The sequence below is a fragment of the Schistocerca piceifrons genome, chromosome 9, assembly GCF_021461385.2.
Source record: "Schistocerca piceifrons isolate TAMUIC-IGC-003096 chromosome 9, iqSchPice1.1, whole genome shotgun sequence".
Classification (NCBI taxonomy): Eukaryota; Metazoa; Arthropoda; class Insecta; order Orthoptera; family Acrididae; genus Schistocerca; species Schistocerca piceifrons.
Window position 1 is genome coordinate 202,040,105 of NC_060146.1, and position 26,670 is coordinate 202,066,774.

Below are 26,670 nucleotides of genomic sequence, written 5' to 3' on the forward strand. Positions count from 1 at the left end.
GGAAATGCATCATTAAATTCATTCACGGGTATACTCTTCAGTTTAAATTCCTCTCACTTCCCCGTGCATAATAAAGAATATCATCTCTTGAAGGTACCAGTTCGTGTGGGGTTCGTGACATTACTATCAGTATACTAAAACTTCTGCACCTTCATCTACAGACATATATCGGAACCCCCGATATGGTGTGTGGCGGAGGGTGCCTTATACCTCTGCTAGTCATTCCCATTCCTGTTCCACTCGAAAATGGAGCGATGGAAAAACATTTGTCTATATGCTTCCACATGAGCCCTGATTTCTCTGATCTTCACAGTCCTTACGCAAGGTGTATTTTGGTAGTTTTAGGATCATTCTGCAGTGTACCACAACCTTCTCAACAGTGTTTCACGAAAAGAACCTCTTCTTTTTTCCAAGGATTCCCTTGTTAGTGATTGAAGCATTTCTGTAAAATCCGCATGTCGATCGAACCTTCTTCTTCTGTCGGGAATTTAATTCGTCGAGACATTTATATCTCTTTGTAAGACATAACATATTGTGAACTCTTTGTCACATGTACGACTGTGACTTGCTACAAATCGCTGCTTACTGGTGTGATTCACGACATAAGAAAAATGGTGCCGAAACCCGGGAGATTTTCACGACTGCTGCTGTGAGAACACGATTTATAACATACTTCACGCCATAATACCATGAAGAGTTCGCTGCAGCGATTTGTCACGCGATGCAATAAACTCTCCGGTGACAACCGCCTACATACACTGTTAAGTGCAAGTGAATTATCACGCCACGTATTTTGCAGTGACATTTGTAAAGGCAACTCATTACATTATTGCCCCTCTATACTCCTACTGTAGCTGTTCGATTGGCTCTTTAAAGAATTGTCAGATTTTGCGCTATGCCTGTAGATTTTTTATGACTTGTGCTGCCATCTGTTACTTGTTTACCAGACGACGTACTATCTTGATCCACTTAGATGATTGCAATCACTTTAAGATGTCTGATAAGGAAAACGCCGATAGCGACCATCAGTTACACCGCTTGAAAAGAGTACGGGCGACAGCAAAAGCTAATATTACACTATTTCGAACGAAGTACACGACTTTAATGACACAACTACCATTGAAGATTATGCATTTTCCAAAGATCGATGGGAGGACCTATTGTGTACACTATCAGATCTTGACGACAAAGTACACGATCTTCTCGATGACACTGCTGATGTCTTAAATCTGACGAATACATAGACGCAGCCAAGCGCGCTGTTGAACGCACGTCACGGGAAACAGAGGGTAAACTTACGATTTCCATGGCTCACGCTACCATCAGTGATAAGCAACATGATACGACAGTCACTTCAGCTGTTACACTGCCTAATATAAGACTGTATATATGAAGAAAGTAACTGTTCTCGAAAGAACAAAATACTGATGATGACCGTGCAGCTTTTCCCAAGAATAAATGATGACTAACTGAAACCCTGAGCTGTAGACAGGTGTTGTTGATATACCTCGATGTGGACAGCTGAAAGTGTGTGCCCACGGTCATCAACAGTATTCTGTTCTTTCGAGAACAGGTACTGTCTTTATATATATAGTTAAAGCTTACCCAGCCATTGACCTTCGTCTGTGCGAATGCGCACAGGTTGTCCAAACTCTTACGGGAATCGCCAAAGCGTGCGCGAGTATTGAGAGAATGGGCAAATGTCTATAAGGTACATTACATACGTAGAATTGTGGACAGTTGGGAATGTGAGTCTCATGGGAAGCGTGCAAGGGATAAGTCCCTGCAGTCGCGCTATTCACCTGTGTCATCAGTGGCTCAGATGGATAGAGCGTCTGCCATGTAAGCAGGAGATCCCGGGTTCGAGTCCCGGTCGGAGCACACATTTTCAGCTGTCCACATCGAGGTATATCAACAACACCTGTCGGCAGCTGAGGGTTTCAGTTGGTCATCATTTAATATAAGACTCCCCACTATAAATCTTTAGACGTTTTCTGCAAATGTTCAGAAACAATTCCAGCGATCAATTAATCAAGATCCCACGATATCCACAATTCATTAACACATTTTCTGCGTGGCTAATTAGAAGGGGAGCCAAATTATTTAGTTGATGGTATTGCTGTGACCTCTGGCATACGAAGCAACCTAGAGAGTCCTCACAGCAAGCGGAAGAGATAAAAATAGAATTTATAAGCTCACCTCGATTATTTGGAATCTATTAAACCCATTCAGTTTCCGAATCCAGAAACCCTTAGTTCTGCATTTATGGAGTGCAACCGCCGAATCCAAGCTTTGCGCACGCTCGGCGAAGACTTAAATGCTTATGGTCACGTGCTAGCATCAAAAATCGTCATAACTGTAGCGGCACCACCGTTTAGGATAGGGAAAGTTAGTTTTGTGCGATTTTCGGAGCACAAGTTAGAGCCAGGTGCGGGCTGGATTGCAGTGAAAAAAAAAAAAAAAAAGGTTCAAATGGCTCGGAGCACTATGGGACTTAACTGCTGAGGTCATCAGTCCCCTAGAACTTAGAACTACTTAAACCTAACTAACCTAAGGACATCACACACATCCATGCCCGAGGTAGGATCCGAACCTGCGGCCGTAGTGGTCGTGCGGTGCCAGACTGGATTGCAGTGAGTTATGCATACCAGCAGTTACGAAGGCAAATAAAGGCCACAGGGGCGTTGAACTGCCAGATAAGGCGCACACAGCAGTTTTCATGGCGCAAGTCGCAGGCAGAAGGGGGCCACTGGTCAGCCTAGCATGTTATGCGTACGTGACTCAGAGTGGCGTGTTAGCAAAACAGAGGGGCACAGGCGAGTATAAGTAGGTGACGTTTCTAACGAGATTCATTCAAGTGTGGCAGCTCTCCTGGACGGCGAGACGTGTCATACCACCTGGCTACACGGAGCAGCAGATGGGGGGACAGCGTCCCAATCCACGGCGGGTCGTCGGTTCGACCCTCTGAGGCCCACGCGGGGTCCGCAGCCAACCAGGGCTGGCCACTCTCCAGCTGGCTACTGTGGGCAGTCATCTCGGCTCCCGACACATACCGGAGACTTCCGAGGCGAGGGGGCCACAGATTCGGACGCCGGATCATGGGCTACCACTTTCTCAGCTACGCCAGTGAGAAAGAAGCAGTAGCAGGGCCAGCCTACGGCTCCCTGCGGAAATGTTGTGCTATCACACGCCAAATGTGGCATATTGACACCAGATGTAGTGGGTGGTTGCCAGGAGGTGTCGTATTAAAAACTTGGCGAGAACTTTCCAAATGATTTATTTGTGTCCACTACAGTGCTCCGTTCACCTCGGTCTGCGTCACATGGCCCCGCAATGCTGAGGAAGTACCCCCAGCGGCATGTGCAGCGCAACACTATGTTGTGCCAACCTTGTACGCCAGCTGCAGAGTTCCGATTATGTCAGGATGGCAGCACCAGCAGCCGACTCAGCGGCCACCATCCTCATTGACTCCGTGTTGCTATCGGGCCTCTACCTAGCTGTATCTTGTGCTCCGAATATCGCACAAAACTAACTTTCCCTATCCTGAACGGTGGTGCCGCTACATAACTTTTCCTGATGATATCTGCAGACGCTGGCTCAGCCATGTCAAGCAATCTGGTGTTTCAAAAAATAGTTCGAATGGCTCTGAGCACTGAGGTCATCAGTCCCCTACAATTTAGAACTACTTAAACCTAACTAACCTAAGGACATCACACACAGCCATGCCCGAGGCAGGATTGGAACCTGCGACTGTAGTGGTCTCACAGTTCCGGACTGAAGCGCCTAGAACCACTCGGTCACACCGGCCGGCAAACTGGTGTTTCAGAAGGGGACTTACTTCAGTTGACGGAATTTACAGGAACGGAAATAGACGCAGTGCTTGCTTCGCAGAAGATCTGCTGTGAGAATAAAGCGTTGACTTACACTCCCGTAGCTGCTGCCCTTCATGTCTACACTAATCAGCAACAACAAAATACGGTCCATTTTGCGTCTTTTGCGGAGAAGGAGGCCACTGAGGCCAAGAATGTAATAACTGAAAGAAATCAGAAATTGAGCCGGCCGAAGTGGCCGAGCGGTTCTAGGCGCTACAGTCTGGAACCGCGCAACCGCTACGGTCGCAGGTTCGAATCCTGCCTCGGGCATTTATGTGTTTGATGTCCTTAGGTTAGTTAGGTTTAAGTAGTTCTAAGTTCTAGGAGATTGATGACATCAGCAGTTAAGTCCCATAGTGCTCAGAGCTATTTGAACCAAACAGGAATTGAAAAGTGCTAACCGATGTACCTAAACAGAAGACATAAAATGTCATATTGTGGGAAGAAGGGTTGGGCATTTTGTGCTAACTGTAAAAAACCACATCGAAAGTCGATATGCGTCGAAGGTACGACGTGTAATAAAGCGGTACAAAACAATGTCACTTCTGCTAGTAAAATACATGCAAGTACACCCACCTTTACCTTCTTGCAGACTTCTCAAGTGCACATCGTAGCACCAACAGGACTAAGTAAACTCACTTCATGTGTGCTAGGCAATGGAAGCCAAAGCATCCTTCATAGCAAATCTATTAATACAATATTTGGAATTGTCTGCCCAGGACCAATGGCAGCTTAGTGTTCGCACATTCGAATCTGCTAATAGCTCCTCACGATGGCGTAGCCTTGACCATTCCAAATTAGAATAGTGTGGACTAATTCTACGACTTGCATCAACGTGTATAAAAGTGACCACTATTTGACACCTCAGCCCAGGGTCCCACAAGACACGATGGTCGTTCGATAAGTAATTCCCCATACGTTTTCTTTAAAAAAGCCGTTAACAAACATAGTCAAACGTCCTTGCTGGTGCTTCACATTTTGTGTTTGTTCTGTGCACAGGTGAAGTTCAAATGGCTCTGAACACTATGGGACTCAACTTCTGAGGTCATTAGTCCCCTAGAACTTAGAACTAGTTAAACCTAACTAACCTAAGGACATCACACACATCCATGCCCGAGGCAGGATTCGAACCTGCGACCGTAGCGGTCACGCGGTTCCAAACTGCAGCGCTTAGAACCGCACGGCCACTTCGGCCGGCACAGGTGAAGTATCGAACCGTACTGGCAAATGGCAGAGCCGTAGTACAGCGTCAAAATGGCGTGTACATAAGACTCATGTTACAAGCAGTGTACTGTTATTGAATTCTTGGGTGCAGAAAAAGAAACCGTGGTGAACATCCATAAACGTTTGTGTGCAGTGACTCTCGGAAATCAGAGGGGTGCTCACGATGGGTGCCACGAATGCTCACAGCGGACCGCAAGATTCAAAGAAAGGCGATTTGATCTACATTGTTGGAGAATTTTGAGACCAACGGAGAAGCCTTTCTGTCACAGATCGTTATTGGGGACGAAAGTTGGGCGCACCACTTTGCTCCGGAAACAAGAAGGCAGTCCATGGAGTGGCATCATCCTCATTCACCACAAAAGAATAAATTCGAGACAAACCCCTCTGCCGGAAAAGTCATGTTGACAGTTTTCTGGGATTGTGTTGGGGACAGTCTCGTCGGTGTGATGCCAAGAGGCTGAACCATCAATTCAGAGGCATACGTGAAGACTCTGAATAAACTCAAGAACCGTTTTCGACGTGTTTGAGCGGGAAAGAATCCAGCAGAAATCGTGCTCCAATACGATAATGCACGCCCACACACAAGTTGGTAAACACAAGAACACATTGCCAAATTGGGTTGGACATCAGTCCAGATTTCCCACCCTTGGACTTCCATATGTTTGGGCCACTTAAATATTCTCTACAGGGAACACACTTTGAAGATGACGAGAGTGTTAGCCATGCAGTGAAAACATGGCTACACCTACAGGACAAGAGCTTTTACCAGCAGGGAATACACAACGTTGGCGTACTGCCATAGAACGTGATGCAGACTACATAGAAAAATTGGATATGGACTAAGCATGTTGATGTATGTTGTTACCAAATTCTGACTCTTAACACTAAATATCTTCTGAGAAAACAAATGTTGGCCATTACTTATTGAACGACCCTCGTATTAAGAATGTAGCATATGTTTGCACACTACAGTTATCTGATCCACCGACAGATTCCCAGGAAGATATGCCCATCGAGTTATTAATTGGTAGTGACCATTAGTGGAAGATTGTCACCGATGATGTACCTATCCGTATTTCTAAATCCCTTGTTATGTTTCCCACCATATTCGATTGGATCTTCAGTGGCTGTAGATCTACCGTCTCTGCAAATTTAGCTGTTGTTAACTTTGTTCTTCAGACTCAAATGCCCACAGATGACCAATTCAGACGATTCTGGGGTCTCGATACTAATGGCATAACTGCGCATCATGATGCGGTAAAGACAAATAAAGGTTCTGCCCTCCTTCAAGAATTTCAGGCATGTAGTCTTGTGCAGGATCGTCGAAGAGTCGTTCCTCGTTCTAAGAAATAAAATATTATTTTATATTCTACTAACCGACTGAAAGCAGAAAGTAGATTTCGAAGTTTACATGAAAGACTTCTCAGCAACAATTTGTAATGTCTCTTGCAGCGGTCTCTCCGCGATATTTTCAGAAATTTTATAAATTACATAACTCAGTACATATCTCGAAATATCTCTTCTTATCTTACCGATTATCAATGCAAAGTAGTTTCAAGCCCAATTATTCTCTGCTATCTATGTTTTCTCTTATGAAAAGAATGAAGGAATTCTTGCAGATTAGTCGTGAAAGAAGGAGGATGTATATGTATGTATTGTTGAGCTAGTCGCCATCTTGATGAGATTCTGTATGAGAAGGAATTTAATACATGAACTAAACTAAAGTAAGTGTGTTCGCGTATTATTTAACTGATTATTATTGACAGTTTCTGCTTACTACGCTGTGTTGCACGGGATCAGTGGGGAACGTCTGATTTACACTGGACGAACCTGCCGTTTTGTATACTCAAGATATCCAGTTACTTCAAATAAAGAGGCTAACACGGTCTTACCAGCAGATCTCCGGTCTTCCCCATGTGACCACCGAAAGTTAATAATTATTACAAATGTTTCCAGGAGATCGACTGACAATTTTCGTCGCACCGAGACTTCGAAATTGCTTCACTGCCTTATGGAATTGAAGTTAACCTCAATTTAACCAGGATAGAACAGTATTGAACTGTGTGAATGTGATAAGCCTGCTTTGTGAATGAGAATTCCCTTAACATACGCATGTTTTTACTATCCTGATCAGTGAAGCTAAATCAGGCCGGTGTGAGAGAGGTTTTAAAAATTTAGATTCCACAAAAATATTAAAAATTCCTTAAAGGACAGTTACCACAGTATTACGTTGGAGTACATTACAAAGAACCATGTAGACAGCGGCGGCTCGTGAGTATACATTCTGGCTGTTCACAAATTTTTAGGTTCAGATACATTTGGGAGTGTGAAATTAATAGCAGCTGATGTATAACAGTTATGCGTGTCAACAAATTTATACTAGAGCCATGGCGAATAATAATAACAAGAGTAATAATAATAATAATAATAATAATAACAATAAGATGAATAGCTTATTTGACAAAAGGATGAATTGTTCTGTGGAGCCGGCCCGTGTGGCCGTGCGGTTCTAGGCGCTTCAGTCTGGAACCACGTGACCGCTACGGTCGCAGGTTCGAATCCTGCCTCGGGCATCGATGTGTATGATGTCCTTAGGTTAGTTAGGTTTAAGTAGTTCTAAGTTCTAGGGGACTGATGACCACAGATGTTAAGTCCCATAGTGCTCAGAGCCATTTTAACCATTTTGTTCTGTGGAATTTTGTTGTTTTGTACACAATTAAGAACAGTTTAGAGCAATAACGAAATCATTTTTAAGCTTTCCCCACTCTCCGTTTCGCATTTTTGTGTAAGCGGTAGCTTTAGTGCTTTTCCTTTTTTTCGGACAAATGTACACGATGCCTAACAGGTTTATTGGTTCACGAATTTACTTCCAGGCTGAAAATCAGATATTCTTACGCTGCACCCACACACAACAACTTGTCCTAACTGTACACTTCCTTGTTAAATGTTCGCTTGTAGTCACGCTTATTTGATTTCGTCATTCTCTCAAGCAAAGGATCTGTTCTCGGAGACCCTAATTCCTTTGTGGCTAATTTTTCCTTTACTGTTATGTTCCCAGAATGAGATTCTAACTCTGCAGCGGAGTGTGCACTGATATGAAAATTCCTGGCAGATTAAAGCTGTGTGCTGGACCGAGAATCGAACTCGGGGCCCTTGCCTTTTGCGGGCAAGTGCTCTACCGACTGAGCTACCCAAGCACGAGTCACAACCCTCCTCCCAGCTTCACTTTTCTGTTAACATTTAAAATAGATTCAACAGAGTTCATGTTTACAATGCACACGAAAGCTGATCCCCGCACAGTAAACAATTAACTCCAAACACAAAGTGGCGTTTGTGAAAATGATTAAACTCAAGTAGTAATGTCTACCAACTGGTCCGTTAACTAGATTACAAATGAGAGGTTGAGATCCATAAGGGCCTGAAGCACACTGCCCTCGATGCCCTATTTAAGTGAATATCAGAGAAACATGTGATTCAGCCTTTTGCGATTTTTCGTATATACCATGTGACCCTACAGCACAGATAAACCCGACTCACCATAAGATTGGCAAAGTTCAGAAGCGTGAATAAATGCTACAATGTCACAATCGATGGTCATATACTTTGGGTCCTTATGATTCTCACTGCCTCAAATGGATCACTGTATGATAAAATTCATAACTTAACACTCTATAACTAAATCAGGAACCCTCAAAATAGGTTTACTGTCAGTACAGTTGTAACAGGTACTGACGTCCGATCTAATTTTACTACAGCATATAGTGAGCGAATTAGCGTACCTGAGGAGTGTGATATCACTTAGCAGGATTTATGCCGAGCGAACGGGGATAAAAGTCTGCCCCAATCTGCTACCACCTGGTGGCACTGATGTGAACTTCTAGTTAATTGGCAAGGGCTACCTGTGCACATCGTGAACTGTGCACACTGTTCATCAAATCCGTATGTATTTGCCCTGTAATGAAACTACGTCACGCGAGTTGCGCATGCGCAAAAGCTCTTTAAATGTGCACAACTGAAGGTGTGCTCACGATCCTGATGCCAAGTTTCACGAAGTCTAGAGGAGCAGCAGCGTGGTGGATTTAAGTGCCGTATCTTTCAGACTGCAGCATCTATGTTACATTTAACAGCATTTAAAGAAGAATAACCAATAAATCGGCAAGGTGTCGAAAGTTAGGGTGTACACACGCTCTTGGCTCTTCCACAGGAGCCTCCACCGCATGTAAAACTCGCTCCTCCTGAAGATCCAAGTAACACCATATTTTACCTTCCACATCATGCAGTTAGGAAGGAGAAACGTGGTAAAATGAGGTGGAGGATCGTTTTTGATGCGTTTTCTCACGAGATCAACGCACCCTCTCCCAACAGCACTTTACAGGCAGGGCCAAATGTTCTGCCAGAAATACTTGCTGTTCTGATATGGCTCCGAATACACCCTGTGGCTATTATTAGCGATATTACAAAAGTATTTTGGCAAATTATCTTGCACATAGGCGACAGGGACTTCACGAGATTCCTATGGCACAAAGTTTTTGAAGATAGTCACGGGAACTACTATACAATGAACAAAGTAATGACTTACCGTTTCACTTGACTTCCGTTCCGTCCGACATGCAGTCCACTCCTGCTTTCGGTAACAGTGAAACAACATGCGTCTAGACATGAGGTCGCATTTGCTGTCGCCGCACAGATACGTGCCAACAATGCTTTCATAGATGACTTTGCGTTTGGTGCAGAACACGGCAATGAAGCTATTGTTATGGCCGCCTTAAAACTATTGAGAGAGGGCGCACTAACGTCGTGAGAAGACGCATCAAAAATGATCCTCCACTTTATTTTACCACGTTTCTCCTTCCTAACTGCATGAAGTGGAAGGTAAAATATGGTGTTACTTGGGTATTCAGGAGGAGCAAATTCTACATGCAGTGGCGGCACCTGTGGAAGAGCCAAGAGCGTGTGTACACCCTAACTTTCGACACCTTGCCGATTTATTGGTTATTTTTCTTTAAATGCTGTTAAACGTAACACAAATGCTGCAGTCTGAAAGATGTTGTTGTTGTCTTCAGTTCTGAGACTGGTTTGATGCAGCTCTTCATGCTACCCTATCCTGTGCAAGCTTCTTCATCTCCCAGTACTTACTGCAACCCACATCCTTCTGAATCTGCTTATTGTATTCATCTCTTGGTCACCTTCTAAGATTTTTACCCTCCACGCTGCCCTCCAATGCTAAATTTGTGATCCCTTGATGCCTCAGAACATGTGCTACTAACCGGTCCCTTGTTTTTGTCAAGTTGTGCCACATACTCCTCTTCTCCCCAATTTTGTTCAATACTTCATCATTAGTTATGTGATCTACCCATCTAATCTTCAGCATTCTTCTGTAGCACCACATTTCGAAAGCTTATATTCTCTTCTTGGTCTGAAAGATACAGCACTGAAACCTACCGCGCTGTTGCTCCTCTAAGTCTCCATGAAGCTGGCCAGTGTGACCGAGCGGTTCTGGGCGCTTCAATCTGGAACCGCTCGACCACTACGGTCGCAGGTTCGAATCCTGCCTCGGGCATGGATGTGTGTGATGTCCTTAGGTTAGTTAGGTTTAAGTAGTTCTGAGTTCTAGAGGACTGATGACCACAGATGTTACGTCCCATAGTGCTCAGAGCTGTTTGAACCATTTGAACCCCGTGAAACTTGGCATCAGGGTCCCGAGCACACCTTCAGTTGCGCACTTTTAAAGAGCTTTTGCGCATGTGCAACTTGCGTGACGTAGTTGCCTTGCAGGCCAAATACATACGGATTTGATGAACAGCAAGCATGGTTCATGATGTGCACAGCTACCCATTGCCACTATTTCAGATCGCTTACAGGACATATGGAGAACCGAAGGACGAGAGATTACTACATCTGCTCATGTATTAGGCATGTATTGGAACGCAGCAGTGGACAGCTTTCACATTAACACAGACGATGTCACAGAAAAATTATCTGATGAACCTACCACCATAAGGAAATTATTACAGACTGTAGCTGAATTTTACGATCCACTAGGATTATTCTCTCTTGTGACAATCAAGGCAAAACTATTATTCCAAGAGACATGGTGCAGGGGGAATTGACTGCAATGAATTGCTACCCAACAATCTGACGACACAGTGAAATACTTGGGTGCCTAATTTACCTCCATTATCTTGCATTAGTATCGCACGATGAATATCAGCTATCAAAGATCTCAACACTCAGATCACATATTTTGTGATGCTTCGGAACGAGCGTATGGCGCAGCTCTGTACACCTGCAGTGTTGTACATCACAACACAGTGATTCACTTGGCCTGTACCAAGAGCAGACTTGCACCTGTCGAAAGGATAACACTGCCACGTCTCGAACGTCTAGGTGCACTTGTGGGAGCACGATTACTAAGATATTGCTGCACAGCTACACGGAACGATGCAATGTTGTAGATGGATGCTGCAGTAGCCTTATGCAGAGATGAGAATCAATGGAAGACTTTCATCTGTATCCGAGTGACACGATTCATATACATACATCCGCTAGTCAGTGGAACATTGGCCTGTGAATGATAACCCAACAGATCACCTAACACGGGGACTTCTTGGCAATCAATCCAATCTGCACGTGTTTGGTGGGAAGGACCGCCATGGCTTGCACACCCAGGAGAATGCTGGATATCTGGTACTCCAAGTATACATCATGACCTTCTGTAAGAAAGAAGAAATGTAAAATACGTCACGGCAGTTGCAATACCTCCCAGCGCCAGCCGCGGTGGTCTCGCGGTTAAGGCGCTCAGTCCGGAACCGCGCGACTGCTACGGTCGCAGGTTCGAATCCTGCCTCGGGCATGGATGTGTGTGATGTCCTTAGGTTAGTTAGGTTTAAGTAGTTCTAAGTTCTAGTGGACTGATGACCACAGAAGTTAAGTCACATAGTGCTCAGAGCCATTTGAACCAATACCTCCCAGCATTATAGACATTTCCAAATGTACCTACCAGAGACTAATTCATACAACTGTCAGGACCCTTCACTTCACGACAAAGATAAACTTGCTGGAGAACTGACAGCAACCGAGTTCGCAAATGCAAGCACTTACTGGATCAAAACAGTCCAACGTCAGCACTTCTCGTGGGAATTCCACGCACTCTCGAATGGTAAACTGATCCTCCAAACTCTAAAACTGGATGCTTTCATCCATTTATTGAAGATGGATTCATTCTTCTGGGAGGAAGACTACAGTTTGCAGACCTCACCAGTGAGGAACGACATCCATTAGTTCCAGATGGTTTACACTGCTTCCCGAGACTCCTCATATCTCAAACACATATTGATCTTCATCATCTCAGTGTCTGACTCGTGTTATCCAAACTTCGGCAAGAATTTTCGATACTGAAAGGTCGTCTAACCATTAAAAGAGCTCTATGTACATGTTTACCATGCAAGATCATGAAGATCTCAAGAGGAAAGCAAATTGAAGCTCCACTGCCCACAGCCGGCCGGCGTGGCTGAGTGGTTCTAGGTGCATGACCGCTACGGTCGTAGGTTTGAATCCTGCCTCTGGCATGTGATGTCCTTAGGTTAGTTAGGTTTAAGTAGTTCTAAGTTCTAGGGGACTGATGACCTCAGATGTTAAGTCCCGTAGTGCTCAGAGCCATTTGAACCATTTGAACTACTGCCCAGAGATCGAAAGAGACCACCTAAGCCCTTTACTGTCACCGGCATAGACTTTGCTGGCCCGCTTCACGTCAGGACAGGCTTGAGCATCGAAAAGGCCTATATAACACTCTTCACTTGCGCAACAACACATGCAGTATATCTAAGCTCTGCTCCAGTATGAATACCGACACATTCTTGATGGCTGTACAGAGATTTGCTAGTACACGTGGATTGCCGCAGACCATCTACACTGACAATGCAAAGACTTTTCACACCGCTAACCAAGAATTATCGGAACTATGGAACTCACTAACCACCTCACAGACCGATAGCTTCCTCGCCGAGAACGGAATCACTTGGAACTTCATTGCGCCACAGGCGTCTTAATGGGGAGGATGTTGGGAGAGGGTGGTGGGCACCGCCAAGTGATACCTACGGAAAGTGTTGGGACGATCAAGTGTAACTGCAGAGCAACTCTGTACCACCTTGGTCAGCATCGAAGCTGCAATAAACTTAAGGCCAATCTCTCCAGATGACGCAGAACCTCTGACACCAGCACGCTTTCTGGTTGGTGTAGGCCTGTTAAATATGCCCACTAAACCAGAACCTACCGTCACCCACAATCTGATCAAAGAATTTAAACTACAGAAAAAACTAGCAGGCGACTTTTGGAAAAGATGGACCAAAGAATATTTCATGGAGTCTAGGAGCTTCCACGAAGTTACAGACACATCTGCAAGTGGTATTGACTTCCGACCTGGTGCTCTGACTTTGATTCAAGAGAATGGACGACCGAGAGACATGTAGAAGGAAGGGAAAATAGAAAGATGTGTACAGGGAAGAAACGATAAAGTAAGGACGATAATAATGTACATGCCAGGACAGCAGATAGCACGTCCGGTTCAGCTGGTCAGCTCCCTGGAAGTAGGCCAGTGTGGAGAGGATGTCGGGAATTGGAAGTCATCAGGATGTTTATGTGTCTGATTATTGATACTCTTTGTAAGACAGGACATGTTGTAAACTCTTTGTTATATGTATGTTCTTTAACCTGTAAATAAAGTGTTGTGTAAAGACTACAAATCGCTGCTTAATACTACACGATTCACGGCATCTTCATCATCTTCTTCTTCTTCTTGTTTATTATCTGCGACTGACACCGGTTCTTCGCTCCCAGTCTCCATGTTTTTCTGTCTTGACTTTCCTCCTCGTTCACATCCCGTGCTTTCATTGCCTTCTCTACATCATTTTGCCAGTTGCGTCATGGGGGACCCCCTTGTCTCCTGCTGTGATGGTATCCATCGTAGTAACGTATTTGGAATCCCCGTCTTCATTCATCCCATTCACATGACCAAACTGCACTTGTGTTTTTATTGGATGTCGTCAGATATACCACTATCCATTTCATACTTTGTCGGATTACGGAATTTTTTGTCCTATCCACCCTAGCTCAGCTGAGCTTCGTCTTAAGTAATCCATCTCAGTGGCAAGCAGTTTATTCTGACTTCATATCCATAGAAACTACTCTCTGTAACACATTACTGTTCTTCTTATTCTTTTTGTTCCACAGAACAGAGTTCATTGCCCTTGTTACAGCTCGTCTCTTATTAATCCTACTAGCGATTTTATCGTTACTTGTGACCTGTTTATTAAGTAATACCCCCAAGAAAATTTGCCTTTTCCACTACTAAAATTCCTTCTCCAGCTACCTCCACATTATTTACATTTACCACTCCAAAATTAAAGTACTCACACTTCTCCATGTTCATCTTCAGGCCAGCCTTACTAAATTCCTCTTTAAATTTTCTTATCACACAGTTCACGTCATCTTCACTTTCTGCAGGTACGATCTGACCATCTGCAAAATACGGTTCAGATGGCTCTGAGCACTATGGGACTTAACAGCTGAGGTCATCAGTCCCCTAGAACTTAGAACTACTTAAACCTAACTAACCTAAGGACATCACACACATCCATGTCCTGGAAAATACGGGGTAAATGCTTGTACTGTACTGTCATTTCCATAACCTCACATTTTCTATGCCAAGCCTGCATGATTGCTCCTGGGTGTAGTTTAAACAGAGCCGGTGACTGCCCACATACCTGTGCAGATCCCTATTTACTTAAAATTCTCCTGTCAAGCTATTCCCAATCATTACTCTCGCTGTGCTATTTTCATATAAACTACTGGCCATTAAAATTGCTACACAAAGAAGAAATGCAGCTGACAAACGGGTATTCATTGGACAAATATATTATACTAGAACTGACATGTGATTACATTTTCACGCAATTTGGGTGCATAGATCCTGAGAAATCAGTACCCAGAACAACTACCTCTGGCCGTAATAACGGCCTTGATACGCCTGGGCATTGAGTCAAACAGAGCTTGGATGGCGTGTACAGGTACAGCTGCCTATGCAGCTTCAACACGATACCACAGTTCATCAAGAGTAGTGACTGGCGTATTGTGACGAGCCAGTTGCTCGGCCACCATTGACCAGACGTTTTCAATTGGTGAGAGATCTGGAGAATGTGTTGGCCAGGGAAGCAGTCGAACGTTTTCTGTATCCAGAAAGGCCCGTACAGGACCTGCAATATGCGGTCGTGCATTATCCTGCTGAAATGTAGGGTTTCGCAGGGATCGAATGAAGGGTAGAGCCACGGATCGTAACACATCTGAAACGTAACGTCCACTGTTCAAAGTGACGTCAATGCGAACAAGAGGTGACCGAGACGTGTAACCAGTGGCACCCCATACCATCACGCCGGGTGATACACCGGTATGGAGTTGACGAATACAGGCTTCCAATGTTCGTTCACCGCGATGACGCCAAACACGGATGCGACCATCATGATGCTGTAAACACAACCTGGATTCACCCGAAAAAATGACGTTTTGCGATTCGTGCACCCAGGTTCGTCGTTGAATGCACCATCACAGGCGCTCCTGTCTCTGATGCAGCGTCAAGGGTAACTGCAGCCATGGTCTCCGAGCTGATAGTTGAAAGGTGGCTACACTGAGCCACAGCGCCAGAGAGTTTTGTTTCGCCGCCTCCACTGGCAGTGATTATTGAGAAGTAGCGGGGGGCAGTGCTTGTTGAGAACTCGTAGTAGTCAGTGTTTGCTGAGATGTAGTAGTGAAGAGTGCTTGTCGAGATGTGGCAGTAGTCAGTTCTTGTTGAGATGTGGTAGTAGCGAGTCGGTGTGGAGATATTGTAATGATTAGAGTGCTTTTCATCAATATAAATGAAGGTAACAAACTACTTTTCTTTCTTTCTCATTATTTCAGTGTCCTGAATAATGCGTCATTACAGGTTCAGTCAACAAAGCATCTGGCTTGTGTTCTTGTATTAGAGTGTAATTCTGGTTTCCTTGCGCAATTATAGTATTTCTAACTTTTTTTATCACGTCAGTACAAATGGTATTTGAAATTTCTTGTCTTATTGAAGAAGAACCGTGCCAGATGTGTACGTTGAGTCATACTTCCACACACAGAACAGTTATACTTGTGCTTTGGTTTCGTAGGTTTTATAGTTGCTGGGGACTTAATTAATTAATTGTGTTAGCAAAATTTTCATTTCATTCTTTGTTGTTGTTCTATGCAGTCAGATTGCGTAATAATACTAGTCAGGGCCAACCGTCTACGAGACACAGCGTAATCGGACATACAGCTACTAAAAATTTAAAAAGAATTTGCATTTCATATTTATATAATTAAGCCCCCATGCATAGTCCATGCTGCTGCAAACGTCGTCGAACTGTTCGTGAAGATGGTTGTTGTCTGGCAAACGTCCCCATCTGTTGACTCAGGGATCGAGACGTGGCTGCACGATCCGTTACAGCCATGCGGATAAGATGCCTGTCATCTCGACTGCTAGTGATACGAGGCCGTTGGGATCCAGCACGGCGTTCCGTATTACCCTCCTGAACCCACCGATGCCATATTCAGCTAACAGTCACTGGATCTCGACCAACGCGAGCAGCAATGTTGTGAAACGATAAATTGTAATTGCGATAGGCTACAATCCGACCTTTATCAAAGTCGGAAACGTGATGGTACGCATTTCTCCTCCTTACACGAGGCATCACAACAACGTTTCACCAGGCGACGCCGGTCAACTGCTGTTTGTGAATGAGAAATCGGTTGGAAACGTTGTAGGTGTCGCCACCGGCGCCAACCTTGTGCGAATGCTCTGAAAAGCTAATCATTTGCATATCACAGCGTCTGTAGCACGTCATCTTCGTTGTGTAGCAATTTTAATGGCCAGTAGTGTGTATATAGGACATTCGTAAATTCCAGTTATAAACTTCTAGGACTTGTAGATCGATGTGAGAAAATGATATTTTGAATTCAAACCCATGTCCGGTAACATAGCATTTCCGCGCTACATCCATTTGAAAACATGTTGGTAACGCGGCGACTGTTTCAAGTGACTGACGAGGTGTGACCCGGTACATCACTTGTTTTACAGTTCCACTCATTAATAGCTAAAGAAATTGCTCGTTGACTCATTGACGGGTTCCCTTCAACATTATGCAGTACGCCCTCTTCCAATTCTGGTGTGTGGCGTCTGCTTGGACCACCACAGTAGCTCCATTTCCTCGAAGCCGTTCCGTGATTGAGCGAAAAGCGTATGTCATGGAGTCGGACGTTGAGGCGATCGATCTTAATACAGGCGACGAGCAGCTCTTAAATTACCATGAGCTTCGTCATTCAGAAGGATCATGCCGGTGTATTCTGCAAACCTGTCCTCAACCGTCTTGCTCTAACACCCACAAACGCGTGAATGAGGCTCGAACCAGATCAGAGAGGTAGGATGGACGTCAAATGGTATCAACCAATCCGACGTAATCCCTACTTGACTACCCTGTGGCCTACTTACCTAGCGAATAGATTTTCAGACGTTTCCGCCCATGGGTTCCTATTCAGAACATTACGTACTCACTCCTATCTACAAGTCCTGTAAGTTCGTAACATTTCCGAACACTGTGTAATTTCATAACAACCTTTAGCAATCTTTGAACCGACTCCATGTGTTTCAACTATTCCTACAGTTTGTTGGTCGGTACATTATCGTAAGCTTCTTTAAGTCAAGCAATGAATCCCACGTCTTCAATTTTACCTTTGTGCATCTTTCGTGTACGCTGATGAAAAAAAATCGCAATACCAAAATAATGTAGAGTAATGAAATTTCAGAACCCATTATTCTAGGTAACATATTTAAATGATTAACACTGCAAGCTGCAAAATACTAACGCCAATTTTTTACAAACGAATGGAAAAACTGGTAGAAGCCAACCACGAGGAAGATCAGTTTGGATTCCGTAGAAATGTTGGAACACGTGAGGCAATACCTACCCTACGACTTACCTTAGAAAATAGGTTAAGGAAAGGCAAACCTACGTTTCTAGCATTTGTAGACTTAGAGAAAGCTTTTGACAATGTTGACTGGAATACTCTCTTTCAAATTCTGAAGGTGGCAGGGGTAAAATACAGCGAACGAAATGCTATTTACAATTTTTACAGAAAGCAGATGGCAGTTATAAGAGTAGAGGGGCATGAAAGGGAAGCAGTGGTTGGGAAGGGAGTGAAACAGGGTTGTAGTCTATATATTGGGCAAGCAGTAAAGGAAACAAAAGAAAAATTCGGAGTAGGAATTAAAATCCATAGAGAAGAGACAAAAAGTTTGAGGTTCGCCGATGACACAGCAAAGGACCTGGAAGAGCAGTTGAACGGAATGGACAGTGTCTTGAAAGGAGGATATCAGATGAACATCAACAAAAGCAAAACGAGGATAATGGAATGTAGTCGAATTAAGTCGGGTGATGCTGAGGGAATTAGATTAGGAAATGAGACAATTAAAGCAGTAAATGAGTTTTGCTATTTGGGGAACAAAATAACTTATGATGGTCGAAGTAGAGAGGTTACAAAATGTAGACTGGCAATGGCAAGGAAAGCGTTTCTGAAGAAGAGAAATTTGTTAAGATCGAGTATAGATTCAAATGTCATAATGGTCCAAATGGCTGTAAGCACTATGGGACTTCGAGTGTAGCTGGTATGTCCTTGTAGACAGCATCTTTCAGCTTTTCTCACAGAAAAAGTCTGCAGGAGTCTACAAGGACATACCAACTACACTCGATGATAGGCAACAACATATTACTGCAGCCTGCTCGCACATCTCTGTTGAAATGCTGGTACATGTGCAACAGTCGCTCCACAACAGACTGGAGCCGTGTGTTTCCGCTGCGGGCGGTCATTTTAAACACAACTTGTGACGGTCAGTTGTCTCGTTACTGATCAGAATCCACACAACTAGTGTATGCACTTGTGCTGTTCTTTACTGTGTGCTGCTACAGATGTTATACAAGTATCAGTATGCGAACTTTTCAAAATACGATACCTCGTAAACGACTCGCACTAGATTCCTACAACAAACACCACTGACATTCTAATTCACCCTACTTTTAGTTCGTCAGGATCAGCAGGTATTGTTTCTTTTAAAAAGCGTTTGTTTGCACAAAAATACTATTATAAATATTGTTAGAATATGTTTATTGGGTAACACGAGCCCCTGGCTATGAAACCAATCTGTGAAAACCACTCATCAACACTTTCCATTTCTCATGTCGTGAGGATGAAGTTTCTCTCCGACATTGCTTCAACACGAAATAAGATGCTTCTGAGCTACGTATTTCAGAGTAGATTTCTGTTTCCTTTTTTTAAAAAAATATGTAAATAAATAAGTATAAAGAATATCGTAAGAGAGAAAAAAAGACTTAACGAGAATTCGTTATTTTGTTCTTGAGTCTAAGTCTTGTTCTGTTCACTTTGCATACTATTTTTCACATAATTATATTTACTAAAATAATTGCGAAGTTTTTCTTACAGTTTTTCGTCCTCATTAGACGATGATGATGAAGGAAAAGATGCACGCTGAAATAATCTTTCGTTTTATTTTCTTCAGCCAGAAAGTAATGTATTTTTTTTACTTTTTAGCCAGTTTACAGCCATTCTTCTTGTAAATGGATATGGCACATCACTAGGATTCAAAAAATCGGCAGACAAGATAGTGGGGGTACTGTTCGTGTAATCGTGGCTAACATTCCTCTGACAACTCGCCAAATGTCCTTCACTTGAGTGCTCACAAATCTATGTTCTTCGCTGCCTATTACATCGCAAGTTTCACGTGTTGGTGCATCATGCAGATGGATTGCATGAAGAATCACTTTGGTTGCTGCTTTCTTGTTTAGGTAGTTTTCACGTTTGTTGGTAGGTGAGGGGTGGAGATATTTTCCCAAATGACCTTCCATTTACAGTGCGGGTATTTTTGTTCAGTCGCATTTCTGATTTTGCTTCCCACTAATTGCACTTATATTTTATTAACTTTTCCGATATCCGACGTGCGGACTCTGTCTGAATACAACTGAGTTCGATTAAAAAGTGTTGGTAATACAACTAAGTGCGATTAAAATTGTTGGAAATTGTCGAAGTCTTTGGGGGGGGGGGGGGGGGGGCACGCGTGCCGTATATCTACGGGTGTATTGAAGGCAATGTGAGTAATTTCGTCAAGTACGTGCGATGTGAGACTGGTGGGTGTCTTCTTCCACGGCCTGTGTGTGGAACACACGAATAAAGCTTGTGATTTTCTCCCAACGTCGGTCAGATATAATCCCCTGTTTTTGGCTGAGAGGGTCAACGTGTCAAGGCTGAGAGGGTCAACGTGTCAAACCTTAATATGAAAACGTTACCACGAGTTAGAAAATGACTCAAAACTGAGAGGATTCTTGCTGTTGTTCTACGTGGTATGGGTAAAACGTGTGCCATATAGTTGACGTTAGAGATCATGTACGTACTTGCAAATGTTGCCATTTGGATGTCGTCGAGTCTTCTCACGCTATGTTCTTTAACGCTGACTCACACGCTGGCTAGCATTTTGCCTTATACACTGAAGCGCCAAAGAAACTGGTATAGGCATGCGTATCAATTGTAACAGCTCTGTCACTAAATGTAACTGGATTTTCTCTTTTGATGCTAGTCAATTGTCAGGATGAGCATTACTGCAAAGGGCATTTGATTCTATAGCATTATGTCAGGGTGAAAATACTAAATAAATTACTTTTTCTCTCTTAACAACATGTGGTCAGGGTGGGTTCTTCCTTGGCTCGGGTATGACGTAGAATGAAACAGCATTTTTACATAAGATAACTTTTATTGAAAGATTTGTACAATGGTTTTCTTACTGGATTGTTCTGGCTGGGAGAGCGGCAGCTGTGTCGTTTGCGAAGCCTTCTGCTTCTGTGAGCGGCGGCGTCTGATTACGCCTGGCGGTGTGTATCTCGTGTTGCCGTCTCGCCCAGTTGACTGGAGACGCGCATCGTGCTGTGGCCCGTTTAGTTATTGAGAGCGAAGTCGTGCATCGGATTGGTGATACCTTGGATGAGGCGTCCCAGTGTTTCTCTTCTCTAAGCGACCGCGTGTGTTGTGCGTCGGCCAGCGGAGCGGCGCGGCGGGGGAAGGCCAGTGTCCCTGACTCGAACGACGGATTCCCGCTTGCCAGTCTTCGGCTGTCAGATCTTTATTCCAGCTCACAGGTGACTGCTGACGTGAGGTCGTCTCCTTCCTGTCCTCAGGAGTCACCTGGGTACGTAAAAATCAGTCTTCAAATACCTTCTAACTCCTGTCTTCTGGCGCCGAGGCTGCTTCTTGCTATTCCATTACAGCGACGGACTTGGTGCGTCTGTGCATGATGTAGTCTCTTCTTGCATGACAGTCTTCAGCACCGAAACTGACTGAAAACTACGGCTATTCTTCTTCTTTTCTTGGCCGGCCCACTGCGTCTCGCGTATTTATTCACTTTAGTTCACTGGAGGTGAACGACTTCACGGTCATTGCCTCGTCTGTCACGTTGAAAAGCTTCTCGAAGAATCTTCTTGACGTGAGCCGGTCGGGCGATGCCCTGACGACTGAATCGACAGCTTCTCCTGAACGTGCTATGCTGACCTGCAAGCGCCGACAGTTCCCACTGCTGCTTTGTCCGTTGTTTGCCAGTGTGTAACTCTTCTAAACTAAACTAAGTTTTTCATTTATTTTCTAATTTCTCTAGTTTATTCACTTATCTTAAGTACCACTCAACACAATACAGACGCCGGCCGCGGTGGCCGTGCGGTTCTGGCGCTGCAGTCCGGAACCGCGGGACTGCTACGGTCGCAGGTTCGAATCCTGCCTCGGGCATGGGTGTGTGTGATGTCCTTAGGTTAGTTAGGTTTAAGTAGTTCTAAGTTCTAGGGGACTTATGACCTAAGATGTTGAGTCCCATAGTGCTCAGAGCCATTTGAACCATTTTTGAACAATACAGACATATGTAAACAGATACAACACGGCGCTACTGTCGTCAGCGCCTGTATAAGGCAACAAATGTCTGGCGCAGTTGTTTGATCCGTTACTGCTGCTACAGTGGCAGGCTATCAAGATTTAAGTGAGTTTCAACATGGTGTTATAGTCGGCACACGAGCGATGGGACACAGTATCTCCGAGGTAACAACGAAGTGGGGATTTTCCCGTACGATCACTTTACGAGTGCACCATGAATGTCAGTAATACGGTAAAACATCAAATCTCCGACATCGCTACGGCCGTAAAAAGATCCAGCGGCGACCGAAGAGAATCGTTCAACGTGACAGAAGTGCAACCCTTCCGCAAATTTCTGCAGATTTCAGTGCAGGACCATTAACAAGTGTCAGCGTGCGAACCATCGAACGAAACATCATCGATATGGGCTTTCGGAGCTGAGGGGCCGCTGGTGTACCCTCGATGACTGCACGACACAAAGCTTTACGCCCCGCCTGGGTTCGTCAACACCGATTTTGAGCTGTTGATGACTGGGAGCATGTTGCCTGGTCGGACGAGTCTCGTTTCAAATTGTATCGAGCGGATGGACGTGTACGGGTACGGAAACAACCTCATGCATCCATCAACCCAGCATGTTAGCAGGACATTTTTCAAGGTGATAGGTGATGGAGGCTCTGTAAAGGTGTGGGGCGTGTCTAGCTGCAGTGATGTGATGAATTGCAACGCCTTCTCCAAGTCACTTTCACCGGTGATCACGGGCCGCTTACCTCACGCATTATCATCTTTAGTCTGTGGGAAAGAGTACCCCCCATAATTTTGTAATCACTATTCAGAAGAATAATCGGTCTCACGTTTTTCATTCGCACGCTGTGTGGGTGTTTCGGAACTAGCGCCACAATTCCTTCCAAACATTCCTTTGAGATCAGAATTCATTAATTCATTGCAACTAAGGTACTTAGATTTCGTTTGCTACTGGAAAACCTGATATAATTCTGCTGGAAGGCCGTGATGCCCCGGGGCTCTGTGTTTGGGACTCTGTGTAATTGCAGTTACCAGGTCATTACCGTCAATCGCATCTAGAAGCCTCCGAGATGCTGCAGTGCTAAGTCTGACATGAAGATTTTGTAGCAGGTCTTCTTGTGCTTTGCAATTAACAGCACTGCCCGACATCTAGGCTAGCAAAATGGCCATAGATTTGCTTTTAAATGACGTTCTGGGTTGTCAGAACTGTACCGTCCGTCCTTTTAACTTCTGTGATAATTCTTCCACGTCTTCGATTCTGTTCGCGTATGGTATGATTACGGATGCTTCTTCACCAAAACCAGCGCCCTGCGTTCTCGTATGTATTTGGAATCCTTGTATCTGTTTTCTTCCCTGAGCCAAAATTTTGGATTTGATTCGTTTGGTCGCAACATAATTTCCAACGACAGAGGCGTCTACCTTGTATAGGTCCCGCAGGCACTGGAAATAAATCTCGGCTGTTTTTTGTACCAGAAACTTTTCTCCCGCGAACAGCCGATCATTTTCCTCAGTCGCGGATTCGCTCATGTTAGTCACTAGGTCAGGGAAGAATTGTAGGATGTGAACTTCCTTTCGCATTCCCGCCAATTTTTGTGGAAACGCTCGTGGCATTCGGCATCTTGCAAGTGTGCACCGTTTAGCTTCCAATAACTTCTACCGCGGTAGGTGCCCTTTTTCTCCATATTAATTCTTCATATAAATGCAGCGTCGTCAGACAAGTTGGTGGGACTTACTTCTGTGTGCAGGGTGTTAGTCTTTAAGCTGATAGATACGTATACCCCACCAAAGCGACTTGCCGAGCAATCAGTAATGAACGTAAAAGCAAGCGTGCCACCGTCTTTGTGTTCCCACGTGTCAGTTAAATGGAACTCTTTAATTATGCCTTTTAATTCAGCAAACGAGTTAAAATTAGGGACTTGATCTTTGGGACACAGGACATAGTTAAAAATCTTCCGCTGAAATGATATTATGATAATGAACTCCAAAGAGATGGACAATTCATGGAGCTTGTATACACTGGACAGCCAAAGAAACTGGTACACCTGCCTAATATCGTATGTGGCGCCCGTGAGCACGCAGAAGTGTCGCAACACCATGTAGCATGGACTCGACTAATGTCTGAAGTAGTGCTGGAAGGAACTGACACCGTGAATCCTGCAGGGCTGTCCATAAGTCCGCAAGAGTACGACGGGGTGGAGATTTCTTCTGAACAGCACGTTGCAAGGCATCCCAGGTATGCTCAATAATGTTCATGTCTTGGGAGTTTGATGGCCAGCTGAAATGCTTAAACTCATAAGTGTGTTCCTGGAGCCATCCTGTAACAATTATGGACGTGTGGGGTGTCGCACTGCCCTGCTGGAATTGTCCATGTCTGTCAGAATGCACAATGGACATGAAGAGATGCAGATGATCAGACAAGATGCTTACATATCGTGTCTCCTGTCCGAGTCGTATCTAGACGTATCATGGGTCCCATATCACTCCAACTGCACATGCACCACGCCATTACAGAGCCTCCAACAGCTTGAACAGTCCCTTGCTGACATGCAGGGTCCATGGATTCATGTAGTTGTCTCCATACCACTACACGGCCTTCCGCTTGATACAATTTGAAACGAGACATGTTTCCAGTCATCAATACTCCAATGTCGGTGTTGACGGACCGAGGCGAGGCGTAAAGCTTTTTGTCGTGCATTCATGAAGGGTACACGAGTGAGCCTTCGGCTTCAAAAGCTCATATCGATGATGTTTCGTTGAATGGATCGCACGCTGGCGCTTGTTGATGGCCCAACATTGAAATCTGCAGAAATATGCGGAAGGGTTGCGATGTTGACCGTCAAACACAAGCATCCCATTGCTAGCACTGTTCACATTATTTTGGCTATCTCCTGTAGAAACCAACGAAATCATCACAACCCACGATGGTCACTCCAAAAGAAATGCACACTATTTTTTAAAAAAAATCCAATTTTTATTCTACATGTTTGAAGGTTTTACAGTGTGTAGATACATCCTTTAGGAACAGTATTTTCATTTCTCCACATAATTTCAATCCCTCTCAACTGCCTTACGCCATCTTGGAACCAGCGCCTGTATAGCCGCACAGCAAAATTCTGGTCCAACCTGTTGGAGCCACTGTTTGACAGCGTGCACAAGGGAGTCATCATCTTCAAACCTTGTTCCACGAAGATAGTCCTTCAGTTTCCCAAAGAGATGATAGTCACATGGAGCCAGGTCAGGATTGTAAGGCGGGTGTTTCAGTGTTGTCCAATCGAGTTTTGTGATCGCTTCCACGGTTTTTTGACTGACATGTGGTCGTGCATTGTCGTGCAACAGCAAAACATCCTGCTTTTGCCGGTGTGGTCGAATTCGACTCAGTCCATCTTGAAGTTTCTTCAGTGTCGTCACATATGCATCAGAATTTATGGTGGCTCATCTTTTCGTGATTTCCACAAGCAAGAGTCCTTCGGAATCGAAAGACACCATAGCCATAACTTTTCCAGCAGGTGTGGTTTTGAATTTTTTTTTTTCTTGGGTGAATTTGCATGATGCCACTCCATTGATTGCCTCTTCGTCTCAGGTGAAAAATGAAGGAGCCATGTTTCATCAGCTGTTACAATTGTTCCAAGAAATTCATCTCCACCATTCTCGTACTGTTCCAAAAGTTCGCTGCATACCGTTTTTCTTGTTTCTTTGTGATCCAGTGTCAACATCCTAGGAACCCACCTGGCACAAACCTTTTTTAACGCCAACACTTTCAGTATTCTACAAACACTTGCTTCCCCTATCCCAACGTAGTGTGACAACGCGTTCTTGTCTGGAGTGTATGCAGTACGAGGCCTGCCGCTGCGAGGACAATCCTCAATATTGCCGTGCCCGCTTTCATCACGTAACCTGCTTGCCCACTGACTAACTGTACTGCGATCGACAGCAGCATCTCCATACACCTTTTTCAACCTCTTGTGGATGTTTCCCACTGTCTCGTTTTGACAGCAAGAAATTCTATGACAGCACGTTGCTTCTGACAAACGTCAAGTGCAGCAGCCATCTCGAAGACGTGCTGTGACGGCGCCACACACGGGAACAGGTTGAACCAACTTTGAAAACAAGCGGGAACGATGTATCTACACACTGTAAGGCTTTCACACATGCAGAATGAAAACTGTATTTTTACAAAAATAGTGTGCATTTCTTTTGGAGTGACCCTCGTATAATCGCAGATTCTCCAAAAAGAGATTAAAATTCATAACAGTTCGGTTTAACATAGTTCCGATCGAAGGTGAGCTTCAAGCTGTTTGCTCTATTAAGTTCACTCATACTTGCATCTTCCTGTATTCTTGAAAACACAAGCTCTATGGCGGAAAGCCGAAATAAGCGGTCAGACTTACCGCAGGCGAGCGAGACGGCAGCAGCTCGCAGCAGAGGTAGCCGGTGAAAGCAGACTATGAAATTATAATGAAATCCAGCTGCTTGCTGGCGCTCATAGATCAACGGAGACAATTGAAAATGTGTGCCTCGACTGGGATTCGAAGCCCTCCTGCTC